The sequence below is a fragment of the Schistocerca gregaria genome, chromosome X (genome assembly GCF_023897955.1).
Source record: "Schistocerca gregaria isolate iqSchGreg1 chromosome X, iqSchGreg1.2, whole genome shotgun sequence".
NCBI classification, from domain to species: domain Eukaryota; kingdom Metazoa; phylum Arthropoda; class Insecta; order Orthoptera; family Acrididae; genus Schistocerca; species Schistocerca gregaria.
The window spans coordinates 797,578,776-797,595,489 of record NC_064931.1 but is presented as its reverse complement, the minus strand read 5'-3'; positions in this window follow the sequence as shown (position 1 = coordinate 797,595,489).

Here is a 16,714-nt window from a genome sequence, read left to right as displayed (position 1 = left end):
GAACCCACCGATTCCATATTCTGCTAACAGTCATTGGATCTCGACCAACGCTAGCACCAATGTCGCGATACGACAAACCGCAATCGCGATAGGCTACAATCCGAACTTCATCAAAGTCGGAAACGTGATGGTACGCCTTTCTCCTCCTCACACGAGGCATCACAACAACGTTTCACCAGGCAGCGCCGGTCAACTGCTGTTTGTGTATGAGAAATCGGTGTTAAACTTTCCTCATGTCAGCACGTTGTAGGTGTCGCCACCGGCGCCAACCTTGTGCGAATGCTCTGAAAAGCTAATGATTAGCATATCACAGCATCTTCTTCCTGTCGGTTAAATTTTGCGTCTGTAGCACTTCATCTTCGTGGTGTAGCAATTTTAATGACCAGTAGTGTACCACCCAATGATCACTTAAGCTGTCGATTCTTCATCCACTTGCAGGGGGTGTTGTTGCCTAGATGGTGATAGATTTTACTTGCTACAGGTCAGGAGATATAAACATAAAAAAATATAAAGTCCAGAGCTGCAAGGAAACTGAGAATGGAACGCTAGAGAGAGAGAGAGAGAGAGAGAGAGTGAGATTGCTTCCGATCATATTCGAATGAAACCACTAGAGGTGGGGTGTAAAGTACGAGCAGAGGCGGCAAGGTATAGCTGACTTCATTACTGTCGTTGTACCCGCGAAAATGGATGCGAACGTGGAAATTCACGTACTCGCATGATTCTCGTAGTCTTTGCAATATACCGGTTGGTCTTAATATCACACAACAGCAATTGAACTGTGCGCAACTCTACTTCCAAGTGTTGGAAGAACAGTCTGAGCAAATATGGCGGTCACTTGCGCATTACTGCTACCTACGAAGAGGCACTTCTTGTACCTGCGAACAATTGTGTGCACTTGGGACCGAGAGCTGGTCGTCCTGGTGTTTTGTTAATACGAGCACATCCACACATTGTACATCTTACCAACTTAACAGGGGAAGAAAGGGTTACGGTCCTGTAGTAGTGGCTCGTACGTCTCATGATTAGATGATTGATACACCGTATTGGTGTTCCTGAGCGATTGCTTCCCTGCTGGACATATCTGAACATAACGGTTAGATAACTCAAGGAAATGCGCCATCTTGAATTGTTATAACGTAATTAATAGAGAAACCCAAAAGTATTTGGCCCGCTCCACAAGATTTATATTACTCGACTAAGAGGTCCCTGCTCGGTGACATTCGGCTCGTTATCTCGCTATAAACGTGAACCTGCAATGAGATTATCCGAATTAAATTTCTCTTACTCTCTCTCGCTTTTTTCTGGTGCTAGAGAATGCAATCTTTGTGGCTTGGCCACGTGTTAGAACTACTTGTGAAAGGTCTATAAGTTGCAGAATTTAGGCCCAGCTTTTCAGGCAAGCAAACTTGAAGTTTGGGAACCTAAAATGTAAATCAAAAATTTTTGTCGTGGTCCTGTTGTCAGATAATAGAGTCTTGCCGCGAATTTACTGGTGGTGAAAAATGAAGTGTAGCACTAGTTTTTTTTAGATTCAGAAAATAAGTTCTTTGCAAGAAGGTATAGACGAATCATTATTGTATAATGGTGTGCAAACCGGACGGACAAAAGTAGCTATCACATGACTGTCAAATAACATGGCTCCATGAATCCTGGACCATACACAGAATGAACGGTTACAGTCTAGCACAGAAGGTAACTATTGAGCGACGTGCCGCAGTGGTTAGCACATGCGTCGGGGGACAACGCTTCAAATCCGCGTCCAACTGTCCAAATTTTCTGAAATCACTCCATGAAAATGCCGGATGGTTCCTTTGAGAGTATATGGCCGTATCTTTGAAAAAAATTCGAGCTTGTCCTCCGCCTCTAATGACGTCTATGCCAGACGGTGTGGCCTAGCGGTTCTGGGTGCTACACTCTGGAACCGTGCAACCGCTACGTTCGCAGGTTCGAATCCTGCCTCGGGCATGTATGTGTGTGATGTCCTCAGGTTAGTTAGGTTTAAGTAGTTCTAAGTTCTACCGCTACGGTCGCAGGTTCGAATTCTGCCTCGGGCATGGATGTGTGTGATGTCCTTAGGTTAGTTAGGTTTAAGTAGTTCTAAGTTGTAGGGGAGTGATGACCTCAGAAGTTAAGTCCCATAGTGCTCAGAACCATTTTCCTTCTTCAGAAAATAACTGATAGAAATACCCCACAAAACGAACAGAAATGAACTGCTATTGAAAGACAATAATTGGGCTCAAGTCAAGGCGATTTATAATGCTCCCATGGTCATTAGAAAAGACGGGAAATGGTTCTTAATTGGTGTGTGATCACCACGAGCGGCGATGCATGCTCTGCAACGTGCTCCCATATTGGTCACAAGGTTGGGAAAGAGTTACTGTGGTAGTTCTTCCACAAGCGTGGTTGACAACTAGTGTATGGTTGTTGATGCATGGGAGTGTGCTGCAGTACATCTCTCCGACACGTGCTCGATTGGATCTAATGTGGGGGAACGGGCAGGCCAATCCAGTCGCTGCATAGCCTCTCGTTCCAAGATCTCTTCCACCAGCGCTGTTTTATGCTGTAGCGTATTGTCATTAATAAAAATAAAGTGAGAGCTGAAGGCACCCGTGAAAAGACGCACATGGTTAAGGATCACAGTGCCATCGTAGCTTTGATCGGCGAGTGTATCGTGTTCAAAGATTCGAAGGTCAGTACATACTTGCATCATTATGCCTCAAAACACATAAAAATCTGAACCACCAAACCGATTATTATAGATAATAATTTTGGATAAGTCCAGAATTACTACTCAGACAGAATCTCTTCTCATCCGAGAAGAACACGTGACTCCGCTCTTTGATCTCTTCTCATCCGAGTAGAACACGCGACTCCGCTCTTTGTTGGTGCAGTTCTTATGTGCCTGGCACCATCGAAAAGTTGCCACGGATGCGCAAGTGTCAACTGAACACAACTTACGTCAGGTAAAGATACAACTTTCATGCAGTCGCCGTGCCAATTTGGAGCGTGAGATTTTACAGTCCTGTTAAATGTGATTGCAACTGATCCTGCTGTTTGAAGCGGTTTCCTTCCTGCCTATAACACGATCTTGCATTCATTTGCGGCTCTAGCCGCCTCTCATTCAGGGAGCATGACTGTGGGTTGGAACGTTCCCCATGCATGCCAGACAATGCTGTGAGCAATACCAAACTCCTGGGCTACAATGGTCATCCTGTGCCTTTCTTCCTGTTTCTCCATAATTGTTCCCCATACAGAGTCATCCAAATGTTGTCTTCGGGCCATGTTGAAGCGAAATGTAGTGTGAGGAGGGCTATGCGAGAGGCTTTCAATGAATTCGAAAGTAAAGTTCTATGTACTGACTTGGCAGAAAATCCTAAGAAATTTTGGTCCTATGTCAAAGCGGTAGGTGGATCAAAACAAAATGTCCAGACACTCTGTGACCAAAATGGTACTGAAACAGAGGATGACAGACTAAAGGCCGAATTACTAAATGTCTTCTTCCAAAGCTGTTTCACAGAGGAAGACTGCACTGTGCTTCCTTCTCTAGATTGTCGCACAGTTGACAAAATGGTAGATATCGAAGTAGACGACAGAGGGATAGAGAAACAATTAAAATCGCTCAAAAGAGGAAAGGCCGCTGGTCCTGATGGGATACCAGTTCGATTTTCCACAGAGTACGCGAAGGAACTTGCCCCCCTTCTTGTAGCGGTGTACCGTAGGTCTCTAGAAGAGCGAAGCGTTCCAAAGGATTGGAAAAGGGCACAGGTCATCCCCGTTCTCAAGAAGGGACGTCGAACAGATGTGCAGAACTATAGACCTATATCTCTAACGTCGATCAGTTGTAGAATTTTGGAACACGTATTATGTTCGAGTATAATGTCTTTTCTGGAGACTAGAAATCTACTCTGTAGGAATCAGCATGGGTTTCGAAAAAGACGATCGTGTGAAACCCAGCTCGCGCTATTCGTCCACGAGACTCAGAGGGCCTTAGACACGGGTTCACAGGTGGATGCCGTGTTTCTTGACTTCCGCAAGGCGTTTGACACAGTTCCCCACAGTCGTTTAATGAAGAAAGTAAGAGCATACGGACTATCAGATCAATTGTGTGATTGGATTGAGGAGTTCCTAGATAACAGAACGCAGCACGTCATTCTCAATGGAGAGAAGTCTTCCGAAGTAAGAGTGATTTCAGGTGTGCCGCAGGGGAGTGTCATAGGACCGTTGCTGTTCACAATATACATAAATGATCTGGTGGATGACATCGGAAGTTCACTGAGGCTTTTTGCAGATGATGCTGTGGTGTATCGAGAGGTTGCAACAATGGAAAATTGTACTGAAATGCTGGAGGATCTGCAGCGAATTGACGCATGGTGAACGGAATGGCAATTGAATCTCAATGTAGCGAAGTGTAATGTGATGCGAATACATAGAAAGATAGGTCCCTTACCATTTAGCTACAAAATAGCAGGTCAGCAACTGGAAGCAGTTAATTCCATAAATTATCTGGGAGTACGCATTAGGAGTGATTTAAAATGGAATGATCATATAAAGTTGATCGTCGGTAAAGCAGATGCCAGACTGAGATTCATTGGAAGAATCCTAAGGAAATGCAATCCGACAACAAAGGAAGTAGGTTACAGTACACTTGTTCGCCCAATGCTTGAATACTGCTCAGCAGTGTGGGATCCGCACCAGGTAGGGTTGATAGAAGAGATAGAGAAGATCCAACGGAGAGCAGCGCGCTTCGTTACAGGATCATTTAGTAATTGCGAAAGCGTTACGGAGATGATAGATAAACTCCAGTGGAAGACTCTGCAGGAGAGACGCTCAGTAGCTCGGTACGGGCATTTGTTAAAGTTTCGAGAAAATACCTTCACCGAAGAGTCAAGCAGTATATTGCTCCCTCCTACGTATATCTCGCGAAGAGACCATGAGGATAAAATCAGAGAGATTAGAGCCCACACAGAAGCATACCGACAATCCTTTCCACGTACAATACGAGACTGGAATAGAAGGGAGAACCGATAGAGGTACTCAGGGTACCCTCCGCCACACACCGTCAGGTGGCTTGCGGAGTACGGATGTAGATGTAGATGTAGATGTAGAAGAATACTACCGCAATGCACCATACCTGCTCGCTGATTGACACATTCTGTCCTTTTCTGTTTCTTCAGCTGCTTCGTGTTCTGGGGTGAGTCTTATTTGGCGCTATAGTCGCTCTCACCTCACGCCATCTGATGTCGACCTTTCTGTGCACGACTGGGGCAGCCCTGGAAAAATTCTACAGCACTTTCTTTCATTTATACCGAGTAATTAATATGTTATGTTAATTTATCTGTCTCGTCCTTAAGTTCTGGAGAGAAAGGAACACAGGGATGAACTGACCGTGGTTGCGCTGTAGTTAACAGGCTATCCTTCTGTTCGGAAGAGTGCTCCTTGTCCATCACCTTGATTTTCGTTTTCCCTTGTCTCATGAATGACAGTGGAATCTCGCTATTCGCATAACGAGCAAAGCGAATTGTGGAAAAATGACTCGCTCAACGAGCGATGACGAGTGATGAGGATTTAGTGTGACGTCACCAGCCGTTCGCGCGCAGTGGGGGAAACGTTCAACGATATGAACAGCTTTCACTGTCAGCAGCGGCATACGGACAATGTCTTCAGTAAGTACCGCAGTCTGGGTTTAGCGCTTTTTCTTCTAGTACATTAGTGCAGTTTGTTACCACACATTTTCGTAAACTTTTGTTTACTCAGTGTTGTTTTTGTGTGCGAATTTTAATAAACTTCGTAGAAAAGATAAAGCCGCAAGACGACGACCATAGGAGAAAGAAAATCACCTTAGAAATGAAACGTAAAATCATTGAAAAACGGGAACATGGTGTGAGCGTTGCTGATATAGCACGCACATGCAATCGGTTTACATCAACTGTCTGCACTATTCTCAAGAACAAGCACAAGTTTAAGGAGATAATTGCTTCAAAGCGAGTGACAATGTTGTCTAAACACTGATTTCGTATTCTGAACGATATCGAAAGGTTGCTCCTTATATGGACTGCTAACCGACGCTATTAACAAGAACATCATTTGTGAAAAGGCGAGAATGATTTTCGGCGACCTCGTTAAGAAGAGGCCAGGATCACCAGCGGCCGAAGAAGTGTTTAAGGAAGCTTTGTGTGGTTCGAGAAGTTTCAGAGAAGAACCGGCATCCACAGCGTTGTGAGGCACGGCGAAGCAGATAGCTCCGACACAAAGGCTGCACAGAACTTCATCAGCAACTTCAAGATGGTGGTAGATTCTGAGAGTTACCTGCCGCAACAAGTTTTTAATTGTGACGAGACGGGTCTATTCTGGAAAAAGATGCCGAAGCATACCTGTATAACAGCAGAGGAGAATGCACTTCCCGGTCACAAGCCAATGAAAGACCGTCTCACAATACTATTCCCTGTCAATGCAAGAGGAGACTTGAAAATTAAACCGTTGGTTGTTTACCCTTCAGAAACTCTACGAGCCTTCAATAAGTGTAAAGTCCAGAAGAGCAGATGTGATGTGGAGGTCCAACAACAAGGCTTGGTTAACACGTGATCTTTTTTGTTCAAATGGTTCAAATGGCTCTGAGCACTATGGGACTTGATAGCTGAGATCATCAGTCCCCTAGAACTTAGAACTACTTAAACCTAACTAACCTAAGGACATCACACACATCCATGCCCGAGGCAGGATTCGAACCTGCGACCGTAGCGGTCACGCGGTTCCAGCCTGAAGCGCCTAGAACCGCTCGGCCACTCCGGCCGACGATCTTTTTTGTGACTGGGTCAATGACGTGTTTGGCCCTGCCGCGAAAAAATATTTGCTTGAGATGAATCTGGGATTCCACGTCTTGCTTGTTATGGACAACGCTCCTGCCCACTCTCCAGGGCTAAAAGACCTCTTTGAAGAATTTCAGTTCATAAAGATCCAATTTCTGTCTCTCAGCACCACTCCTTTACTCCAGCCTATGGACCATCAGATTATTTTGAACTTTAAGAAGCTCTACATTAAAGCGAAGCTACCAATCTCAGAGAATTTTGGAAATATCACTTCACCATCAAGATGATCAAAAAGGCGTGGGAAGGGATTGCCAAAAAAACTCTCACTTCTGCCTGGAAGAAGTTTTGGCCGGAGTACGTTGTCAGATGTGACTCTGAAGCATTTGAGTCAGTACCTGTGGAAACTGTAGTCAATGAGATTGTGTCTTTGGCCAAGAGCATGACATTAGACGTGGAAAACGATGAAAATGACTACCGAAGAGCTTATGGAGTTGCAGTGTGTTCACAGCAGGAAGTCGTGGGGAGGAGTTCTTCAGAGAAGGTAACAGTGAAGCAGCAATTTTCTGTCGCAATAAGAGAAATGCTGAAAGCAGGGGAATCGATTGCAACGTACACTGAAAATCATCTCCCTAATAAAGCAGTGGTTACGCGTTCTACAAATTTATTTGACTATAATTTTCGCAAGTCTTCGGCAGAAACAAATGGCTAAACGTAGCTTACCAGTAAAAAAGAATTAGCTATGTGTGGTGAATAACAAAATACATAATATTGTATGTATAATTTTCTTTGTATAAATGGCATGAATAAGATAAATTTTTTTGTGTTTTTTCCGCATGGAATGCATTATCGTATTATACATTAATTTATATGGGATAAATGATTTAGCTTGATGAGTGTTTCGCACCACGGGTAAGATTCTGGAACGAATTGTACTCGCTATCCGAGGTTACACTGTATTTGTGGTTAATGCCGGTGTGGTTGCTACTAAAGGATGACTCTGTGCTGATATTACAAGCTCTCAGGGATGATTAAGAAGGGTAAATGTATTAAATAAGGTAAGAGTCCCTGGTCCGGAAACGACTGAGTCTAAAGTTATAACCGAAAAGCGTTCTGATACTTCTGACAGTGTAAAAGACGTACATTTTCCGGTACTGTTGTTGCTAGGGTTTTAGGATAGGCAACTCTCAGAGGTGCTAGCACAAACTAAAACAAGTAAAAATGCCTTGTAAACATGGACTCTTAAAATTCATAGCTTAAGAGTAATGAGCACTTTTTCGTCTTCGATACTGTGAAACACATCTCTTCTGCTGAGAGCTATTTCGTTTCCACATTTTTGGAAGAGGTAGTATGGACCCACACAGGACAAAAATGTGTAGTATATATGGGTCCTAAAATGCATACCTTAAGATGTCTGAAAATTTGTTCATCTTCACTACTGTGAAACTCATCTTGTCTACTGAACAAGTGTGCACAGCTCTTCAGGTTGCATTTTAGAGCTCATATTTACTGGACTGTTTTCTCTTTTTGATCCATGCTACTTCCTCCAAAAATATGAAAAAGAAAGTGCTTGCAATAGAAGAGATGTGTTTCACGGTATGAGAGATGAACAAGGTCTCATAGCTCTTAAGGTATGCATTTAGACCCCATGTTTATTGGTCAATTTTTTCTTGTGTCGGTCCATATTAACTCTCCTCAAAATAGGTATAGTGCAAAGCTCGCAATAGAAGAGGTCCACGCCGGCCGCGGTGGTCTCGCGGTTCTAGGCGCGCAGTCCGGAACCGGGCGACTGTTACGGTCACAGGTTCGAATCCTGCCTCGGGCATGGATGTGTGTGATGTCCTTAGGTTAGTTAGGTTTATGTAGTTCTAAGTTCTAGGGGACTGATGACCACAGCTGTTAAGTCCCATAGTGCTCTGAGCCATTTGAACCATTTGAAGAGGTCCACTCTCGGAGATATCTGAACGACGTTCATATCTAATTTTCGACTCGGTCGTTACAGGACCAGGAACTTTTACCTCAGACATACATGTACCCTTTTCCATCGCCTATGAAACTTTGTAACTTCATCACGAAATCACCATGTATAAGGCCACGACCGACTTCCGACAACATTTCAAGTCCCTGTCGGACTAGAACTGTAAATATGTAAATACGTGCATATACGAATTATGTATTTTAATCTTAAGTTGTAATACTACGATATGTCAGAAGTCCTTGTAAAAATGAACTACACAATTTCCTACTACTGGGGCTGCTGCAGGGAAAGAGTAAAGCCTCTTGTTGTCGGCCCTCAGCATTGAACACAGATGGCGCGTATCATTCGGTAAATGACATGCAACAGCGAGACGGCGGTGTGGGTGAGGGAGGCGAGGCAGCTGGGAATCCCATTGATCGGCCGCAACCGCCGCCCCCGCCGCCCCCGCAACCCCCGCGCAGGCTGGGCTGCCGCCTCCCATTCACAGCCGCCGCGTTCCATTCATGAGAGTGCTGCTGGCACTTGTCCGCCGCACAGCAAACGTGCCAGTGATCACGAGGGGCTGGCTCCACATTAGTTCCATTGCATTCATTGCAAGTTGCACCAACACTCGCCACTGTTCAGTCATGGTTCTGCCTTAGAATCCTCTCGAGTGTCTGACATATAATATGGAAACTTATCTAAGTATTTTACTGTCTGTAGATGGTGTCGTGAGTCGGGACTGCGGTGAAAATAATTGACGAATTTGATTTCAGTTTCTCTTTACTTTCACAAATGATTTAGAATTTACGCGTTGCTAACACAAGCGTTCCGGTTTCAATAAAACAAGTATCACTTTCCTTCTCTGTTTGTGTTTCTCTCAGGTACAGTTCCATTTGTAATAACAGTACACGTGACGGTAAATTACTACGGTAAAAGATAAAAATCGTCCTTCTGACTGCGAATGTTCTATGCGACTTGCTAATATTTCTTGACACTTTCTGTATCCAGTGGTCTTGTTGAATCGTGACTTCCTTCCTTCCTCATATTTTGATAACTTTATACGCCATTTTACGCATCTACCAGCAATAATTATAATTGTGACGTTTAGAGGCTTAAAAATAGAGTAAAAGCGCTATGTTTTGTGAAGATGTCCCTTTCATGGTGTAAGGCCATCTCTGAAGTCCAAATTAGTAGTCTCGTACACGAGACGGATGTAAGCCATAAACAAACTGCAGTGAAGTTTTATGAAATATATCACACTTCCAGTTCTTAGAGATACTGAAGGAGATTAGCGGGTCTGTAATTGTTTCTCGAGTACACTTAATATTCGCTCGTTAATAGTAATGTCTGTTGAGATTGAGGGCTGAGAGTGGTAGCAATCTAGAGTGCTTCTATCCTTGTAAAGTGGCGGGGAAATATATCTTTTGAAGGTGTAATTTGTTGACAACAACGATTACAGCATTAACTAATGTGATCCTCCAACATTGTTTCATAGATCTTCATATCAATTTTCATATTTGTGTCAGCACTGTAGGCACTGATCAGTTAAGAGATATTTAATTTTTCAGGAGCTTAGGTAATTGTGTGCACGTAGTGAAGTAGCGAAACACAGTCGTTCTCAAACCGTAGCTCGCAGTCATAGTCAACAGACAAATTTACCGTTTCCCCACCTGACGTTACGTCGAAATTCAGTCTGTGGTCGATTAAGCACATAACCAAAAGTACATAAAGTTCATAGCTTGAGCGCACATAAAAAAGGACGAAACACCAAAAAATATAGGTTAATGTGTGTTTATTAAATATCAGTGAATTATTACCATCACAAGCAACAGTTAATTCAGCCATTCAACCCAGTAACGAACACCTGTAGCCTTAGGTCTACTAAGTCGAGACCGAGCGAGGTGGCGCAGTGGTTAGACACTGGACTCGCATTCGGGAGGACGACGGTTCAATCCCGCGTCCGGCGATCCAGATTTAGGTTTTCCGTGATTTCCCTAAATCGTTCCAGGCAAAAGCCGGGATGGTTCCTTTGAAAGGGCACGGCCGACTTCCTTCCCCGTCCTTCCCTAATCAAATGAGACCGATGACCTTGCTGTCTGGTCTCCTTCCCCAAAACAAACCCCAACCCCTCTACTAAGTCTATAGCCGATGAGCGTTCGAGCGTGTTAGAGGAGCGCAGTATTTATCGATATCTGCTAAAGTATGTTGAACTATCGTGATGAATAGAGCTCCTGTTTAAAGAAGAAAAACGCAACAGTTATGAAGAGTTGAGATATGACACGGTTACGGTGTCAGAAATGATTTCTACGTGCGGAAACTGCTGTGGTACAAGTTTAGAACTTGAATGTCGCGGTGGACGCCGTGCCAGGAGACGGGGAGCTTTCAGTCCTGGTTAGCGAGGAAGCTATTTGCAGTAAATGTACAAGTACATTTGTACTAAGGAAGTCAATGGAAAATGCAGAACAAAAGGAGATCTATAAAAGTACAGTAGAAGTTATGAGACGGGGAAGTAACCATTAATGAGACTGAAGTTCTGATCATTGTGTGAATAACGCTAACGCCAGTAGGCGTGATACGTGGGTTTTCAAGGTCTGCGACTCATTATATATAGTCGCTACAGCTGGAAGGAACAAATTTGAAACAGACAGCTCTTTCCGTTACATGAAAAGAATTCAGTAGTTTTTATGTTGACAGAAAAGTTTCCGCAGTTTAATTCTCAGAATTGTGGGTCTGTCTCTGTTAAGGATCTGGAATTACATCTGCTTCGAATGTCATATATACGAGCTTTTAATTGTATTGTAATTTGCTACAACTTGTTTCAAATAATTACATCGTCGGGGTCATCACCTTGCATCTCACGTTTAAGCCATATCCCAAAAATATGAAAAGAGCTAGCCCAATGATATTGTGAAGTCACCCTCCAATTTCATGAGTCCTGTTTGACGACTGAGGCTATGGTTAATTATGTATCACTTCAGATAGAGCCAGTGAGCCCAGATACAACCAGAATGCTCAGTGGGGCTCAATTGTTGATCTGGGTTTGATACTTATAAGCCCTATTCAAATTCCGCTGACAGTGGTGGAAAAACTATTTTAAAATGTGACAGAACCCTATATATATGAGTCAGGTTATACAACTGCACTGAAACTAAGTTGATTATCCTTCTCTAAACCTCAGAATGTCCAACCGTGACAGGTCATAGTTGTAGCTGAAATGTTCTGGTTGTACTGGCCTGTTACTTACGTAGTTGTCAAACTATCGCCTCTATTGCAAAAAAAAAAAAACAACATCAGTCAACAAGTGAAAACGTAAGAACTCTCAAAGAAGTTGATTCATCTGCCCCTTTATATGGTTTTTATGCAACCTATAACACTTCCAAAACCAAGTGAGAGATTTTCACATTCCCTCGCTCGCTATACGAAAACTATCAATCAACCAGAAAAAAATGAAGAGAACGCTTTTTTAGGAAATTTAACTAGTTAAACATTGCACTGGAATACGTTTTGGCTATAGTCCGTAGTTTTCGAATTATTTAAGACAAACGTGCGAAAGTGATGTTTAAATGCGTCTTTCCTTGAATAACCCGAAAACCATGGCCTACAGTGAAAACGTATCCCAGTACAAAATGTAACCACATTATATTTCCTACAACAAGGTCATTTTCATTTTTCTGTAGGATTAACAGTTTGCACATAGCGAGGCAGAGAATATGAAACTCTCGCGCTTAGTTTTTGAAGAGGTTGTGGGTTGCATAAAACGAATAGGTAGGGGCAATGGAATAACCCTGTTTACTACAAATAGCAAGTAAGCATGTGTAGTGGCCAAATCGCCGGCTATGTGAGCAACAGCCAAAGGCATATCATACCATTATAGCAGGTGTTCAGCCCATATGACGATGACAAATACAATACTTGCTTTGTGATCTGTATGCAGAGTCATGACTCTTCAGAGAAGATGACATGGTGACACTCATGCATCAGCTTTGCCATTGGGCACATCACTGGCGGCGCGCTTCTCTCTGCTGACGCATCAAGGTAAGGCGCGCCAATGATCGCCTGCTGACATAGTCTCACTGTCTGCGTGGGTACTTCCCTTCATGTAAACAAGCTTATTGCCTGACTCAAGGTACGTGATGCGACTGAAATGATCCCACATGCCTGAGCCAACAACATGTCTGTGTTACGAGTCATGTGAGGCAGTTGAGGTCCTGCATGGTTATGAGTTTGAGGTTCTAGAACTCATCGATTCTTTTATGTCGTCTCGTTGGCTCTGTAGAACTGTACCATGGGAAAGAAGGAGAGGATGTTTTTTGGTGGGCGGTATCTTCTTCCTGTAACACAAACTGCATGCATAGAGTAACTGGATTCTTTTTTCATAACAATGGAAGGTTACTTAGCTCAAGATCGTCGTTGTGGTACAAGATCTCTATGATAGTTCACTGCTGGTGAAGTACAAAGTCCGGTATGTGCACTTTTATGGTTGCTAAGTGCTGGCTGTCTCTGAGTTAGCGTCAGACCTAAAAGCTACTACGATTCCCGCTGCTGCGACTGATGACACTGGAACTTACTCTGTACGACAGACTGCGACAGACTCAAACAGACTCGCCCTGCAGTCATCAGCAGTGATAATAAATACTGGCGACCGAGAAGGCGTTGGCGGCGCGTTTCATGTGAGTCTGTTGTTGGCCTCTATCATCTCGCAATCTCTTTGAGCGCTGGCGCCAGCTCACGCCATCGGGGACGACGGGGGCGAGGGCTCTTCGTCGATCAACTCCTTCCGGATTGCCCTGGTGGCACCAGGGAGCGACTGCGAAGACCACTTGGTCCTGTGAAGCCATGAATTTGGGGGATGAAAGGCACCAGAATCACGGGGCAAATGACACGCGTGCATTTTGGTTCCGGTGGCGGCGTTGCAAATCATAGAAGAGCCAATGCATTCATGGATTACGCCTCTTCCCCAGCGCCCACGGTTGCCATAAACCCTGGAAAGAACAAGATCTCGCGACGTAAAGTGGTACTTGCAGACCCTTGGCGTCACCAGATGCTGCGATGGGTGTAGCAAGTGTAGCAGCATCCGATGGCGGCGGCAATGCTAAAGTTCCGCCCGTGTGTGGGAGCGATAGGAGGCGTGAAAAAGTTGCAGCGCTTGTTCCAGTGTGTGGGTGGTGCGAAGCTTGGCCATCTGTTGCTAGAAAAGTGCGTACGAAGCGTTATGCTTCTCCGTTGGTCTGCAAAGGCTTGTAATCTGTCACTAAATAGAACTCGCGACCACACAAATAGTGATGGAATTTTGTCGCATCTTACACAATAGCAAGAGCTTCTTTCTCTATTTGAGAATAATTGCTCTGAGTTTAACAATTTTGAGGCAAAAACAATAGGAATGTCTTGTGTACCAATTCTGTACGAAAGCACAGCGCCGATTCCGTAGGAAAAAGCGTCGACTTGCAGAACTACCCGCTTGGCAGGGTCAAAATGGACTAAATATCTGTCACTAAGCAAAACATTTTTGAGTTTCTGAAACGCGTCTTGATAGTCTTTAGTTCACACAAAAGGTACATTTTTGCGACGCAAGCGATGCAATGGAGCCGCCATCTGAGCGGCATTCGGTATGAACCGAATGTAGTACATCATCTTACTTAGTAGTGCAGTTCTGACCCATTAAGAGCAACAGGAAGGTCATGGATTGGAAGTAAATGAGATTGGAAGGGTTGCACACCCTGACTGTTTCTTACATGATGTAAGTACTGTAGTTCAGTTTGAAAAAAAGTCACACTTTTTGAGACGACACTTGAGGAAGTGAAGCATCAGAGTACCTTAGGATCTATTCCAGTATTCTACTATCGGGGACATCCTCTCTCGTGGGCCCCTACCACCACGGCACAGAGCGTCCCCACGTTGCGGATAGGGTTACCGCCTTCAGATATGAAGGGTAGCTGCGAATACAAAAAATAAGCAGTCACGGACAGCCGGTGGGGAGCAGGCTATGGCGTGATGAACCATCCCTGTTTCTTCTTCTCTTACTATCAAATCTATTCATCAAGACTCAGGAACATTAATGGGAATGGGTCCCTTTGCAGTAAAATATTCCGGAGGCAAACTAGGTTCTCATTCGGATCTCCGGGCGGAACCTACTTCGAAAGGAACTTTCAGGTTGGAAACATGGAACGTTAAAAGTTTGAACAGACCAGGAACGTTCCAGACATTATTAGATGAATTAGATATATAGGATGTGGACATTACAGCTATTGAAGAAACTCGGTGGCAAGGGGAGGGTAGCATAAAGAGGGGTAACTATACATTTTTCTATGGAAGTGGGGAGGCTCACAGTTTCGGAACAGGTTTCGCAGTACAGAGAAAAGTGCTTCACCCAATCAGAGATATAAGGTTCATTAGTGACCGACTATCAGTTATAGTGTTGTCCGGTAGGTGGAATAGACTAGTATAATTAATGCACACGCACCAACTGAGGACACTGAAGAGGTTGTTAAAGACGGCTTTTATGAAGAACGAGATCAACGGTGGGATGAGTTCTCCTCATACGATACAAAATTAACCATAGGTGATTTTAATGCGAAGATAGGGTAGGAGGAAGCACTCTAGCCTATAATTGGGAACGAAAGTCTGCATAACATTTCAAATGATAATGGCAGAAGAGTGGTTAATTTTGCTGTTTCAAAAGACATGATTGTTGAGAGCACATATTTCAAAAGGAAGGACATTCATAAAGCAACTTTGGTCCCTCCGGATGGACACACCCGAAACCAAATTGATCATGTTCTTGTAGATCTGAGATCGCACACTATTATAGAAAATGTTAGGACTGTCAGGGGAGCAGACTGCGATTTTGATCACTTTCTTGTAGTTGCCAAAGTTCACCAACGGCTATCTATAGCAACATCAAGGTGTAACAATGCAGAACTTGTTAGGTTCGACACAGACAAGCTAAATGATGAAAACTTTAGAAGAAGGTACATGATAGAAATTTCAGATAGGTTTGATGCTCTCAGGACACACGAAGATCAAAACGAGGACGTAAATAAACAGTGGATCACTGTGAGGAATGATGAGGAATGCAAAAAAATGGTAGAGGAAAGGAGAAAAGCGCGATTAGATTGGAATAGAATGGGAGACAGAAAACGAGAGGAGTTATTGAACATGAGAATGGAAGTTGTCGTAGGCTACGGGCAAAGAAGAGGGATTACTTGAACAATCAAATTAAAAAATGTAAACAAACAGTAAAACAAAACACATTAGGGAACTGTACCTAGACATAAATGGGTATAGGAAGGGGTTCAACGCTAGGACAAATGCACTTCGAGGGGATGCAGGGGGAATAATAACAGACCCCAGTAAACGGAGGGCGTATTTTGGGCATCTATTAAATGTACACCAGGAAGCAGGAAATGAGCAGGCGTACGAAATACACTCCTGGAAATCGAAAAAAGAACACATTGACACCGGTGTGTCAGACCCACCATACTTGCTCCGGACACTGCGAGAGGGCTGTACAAGCAATGATCACACGCACGGCACAGCGGACACACCAGCAACCGCGGTGTTGGCCGTCGAATGGCGCTAGCTGCGCAGCATTTGTGCACCGCCGCCGTCAGTTTTAGCCAGTTTGCCGTGGCATACGGAGCTCCATCGCAGTCTTTAACACTGAAGGCATGCCGCGACAGCGTATAGTGCGTATAGTGGGCATGCGGGAGGCCGGGTGGACGTACCGCCGAATTGCTCAACACGTGGGGCGTGAGGTCTCCACAGTGCATCGATGTTGTCGCCAGTGGTCGGCGGAAGGTGCACGTGCCCGTCGACCTGGGACCGGACCGCAGCGACGCACGGATGCACACCAAGACCGTAGGATCCTACGCAGTCCCGTAGGGGGCCGCACCGCCACTTCCCAGCAAATCAGGGACACTGTTGCTCCTGGCGTATCGGCGAGGACCATTCG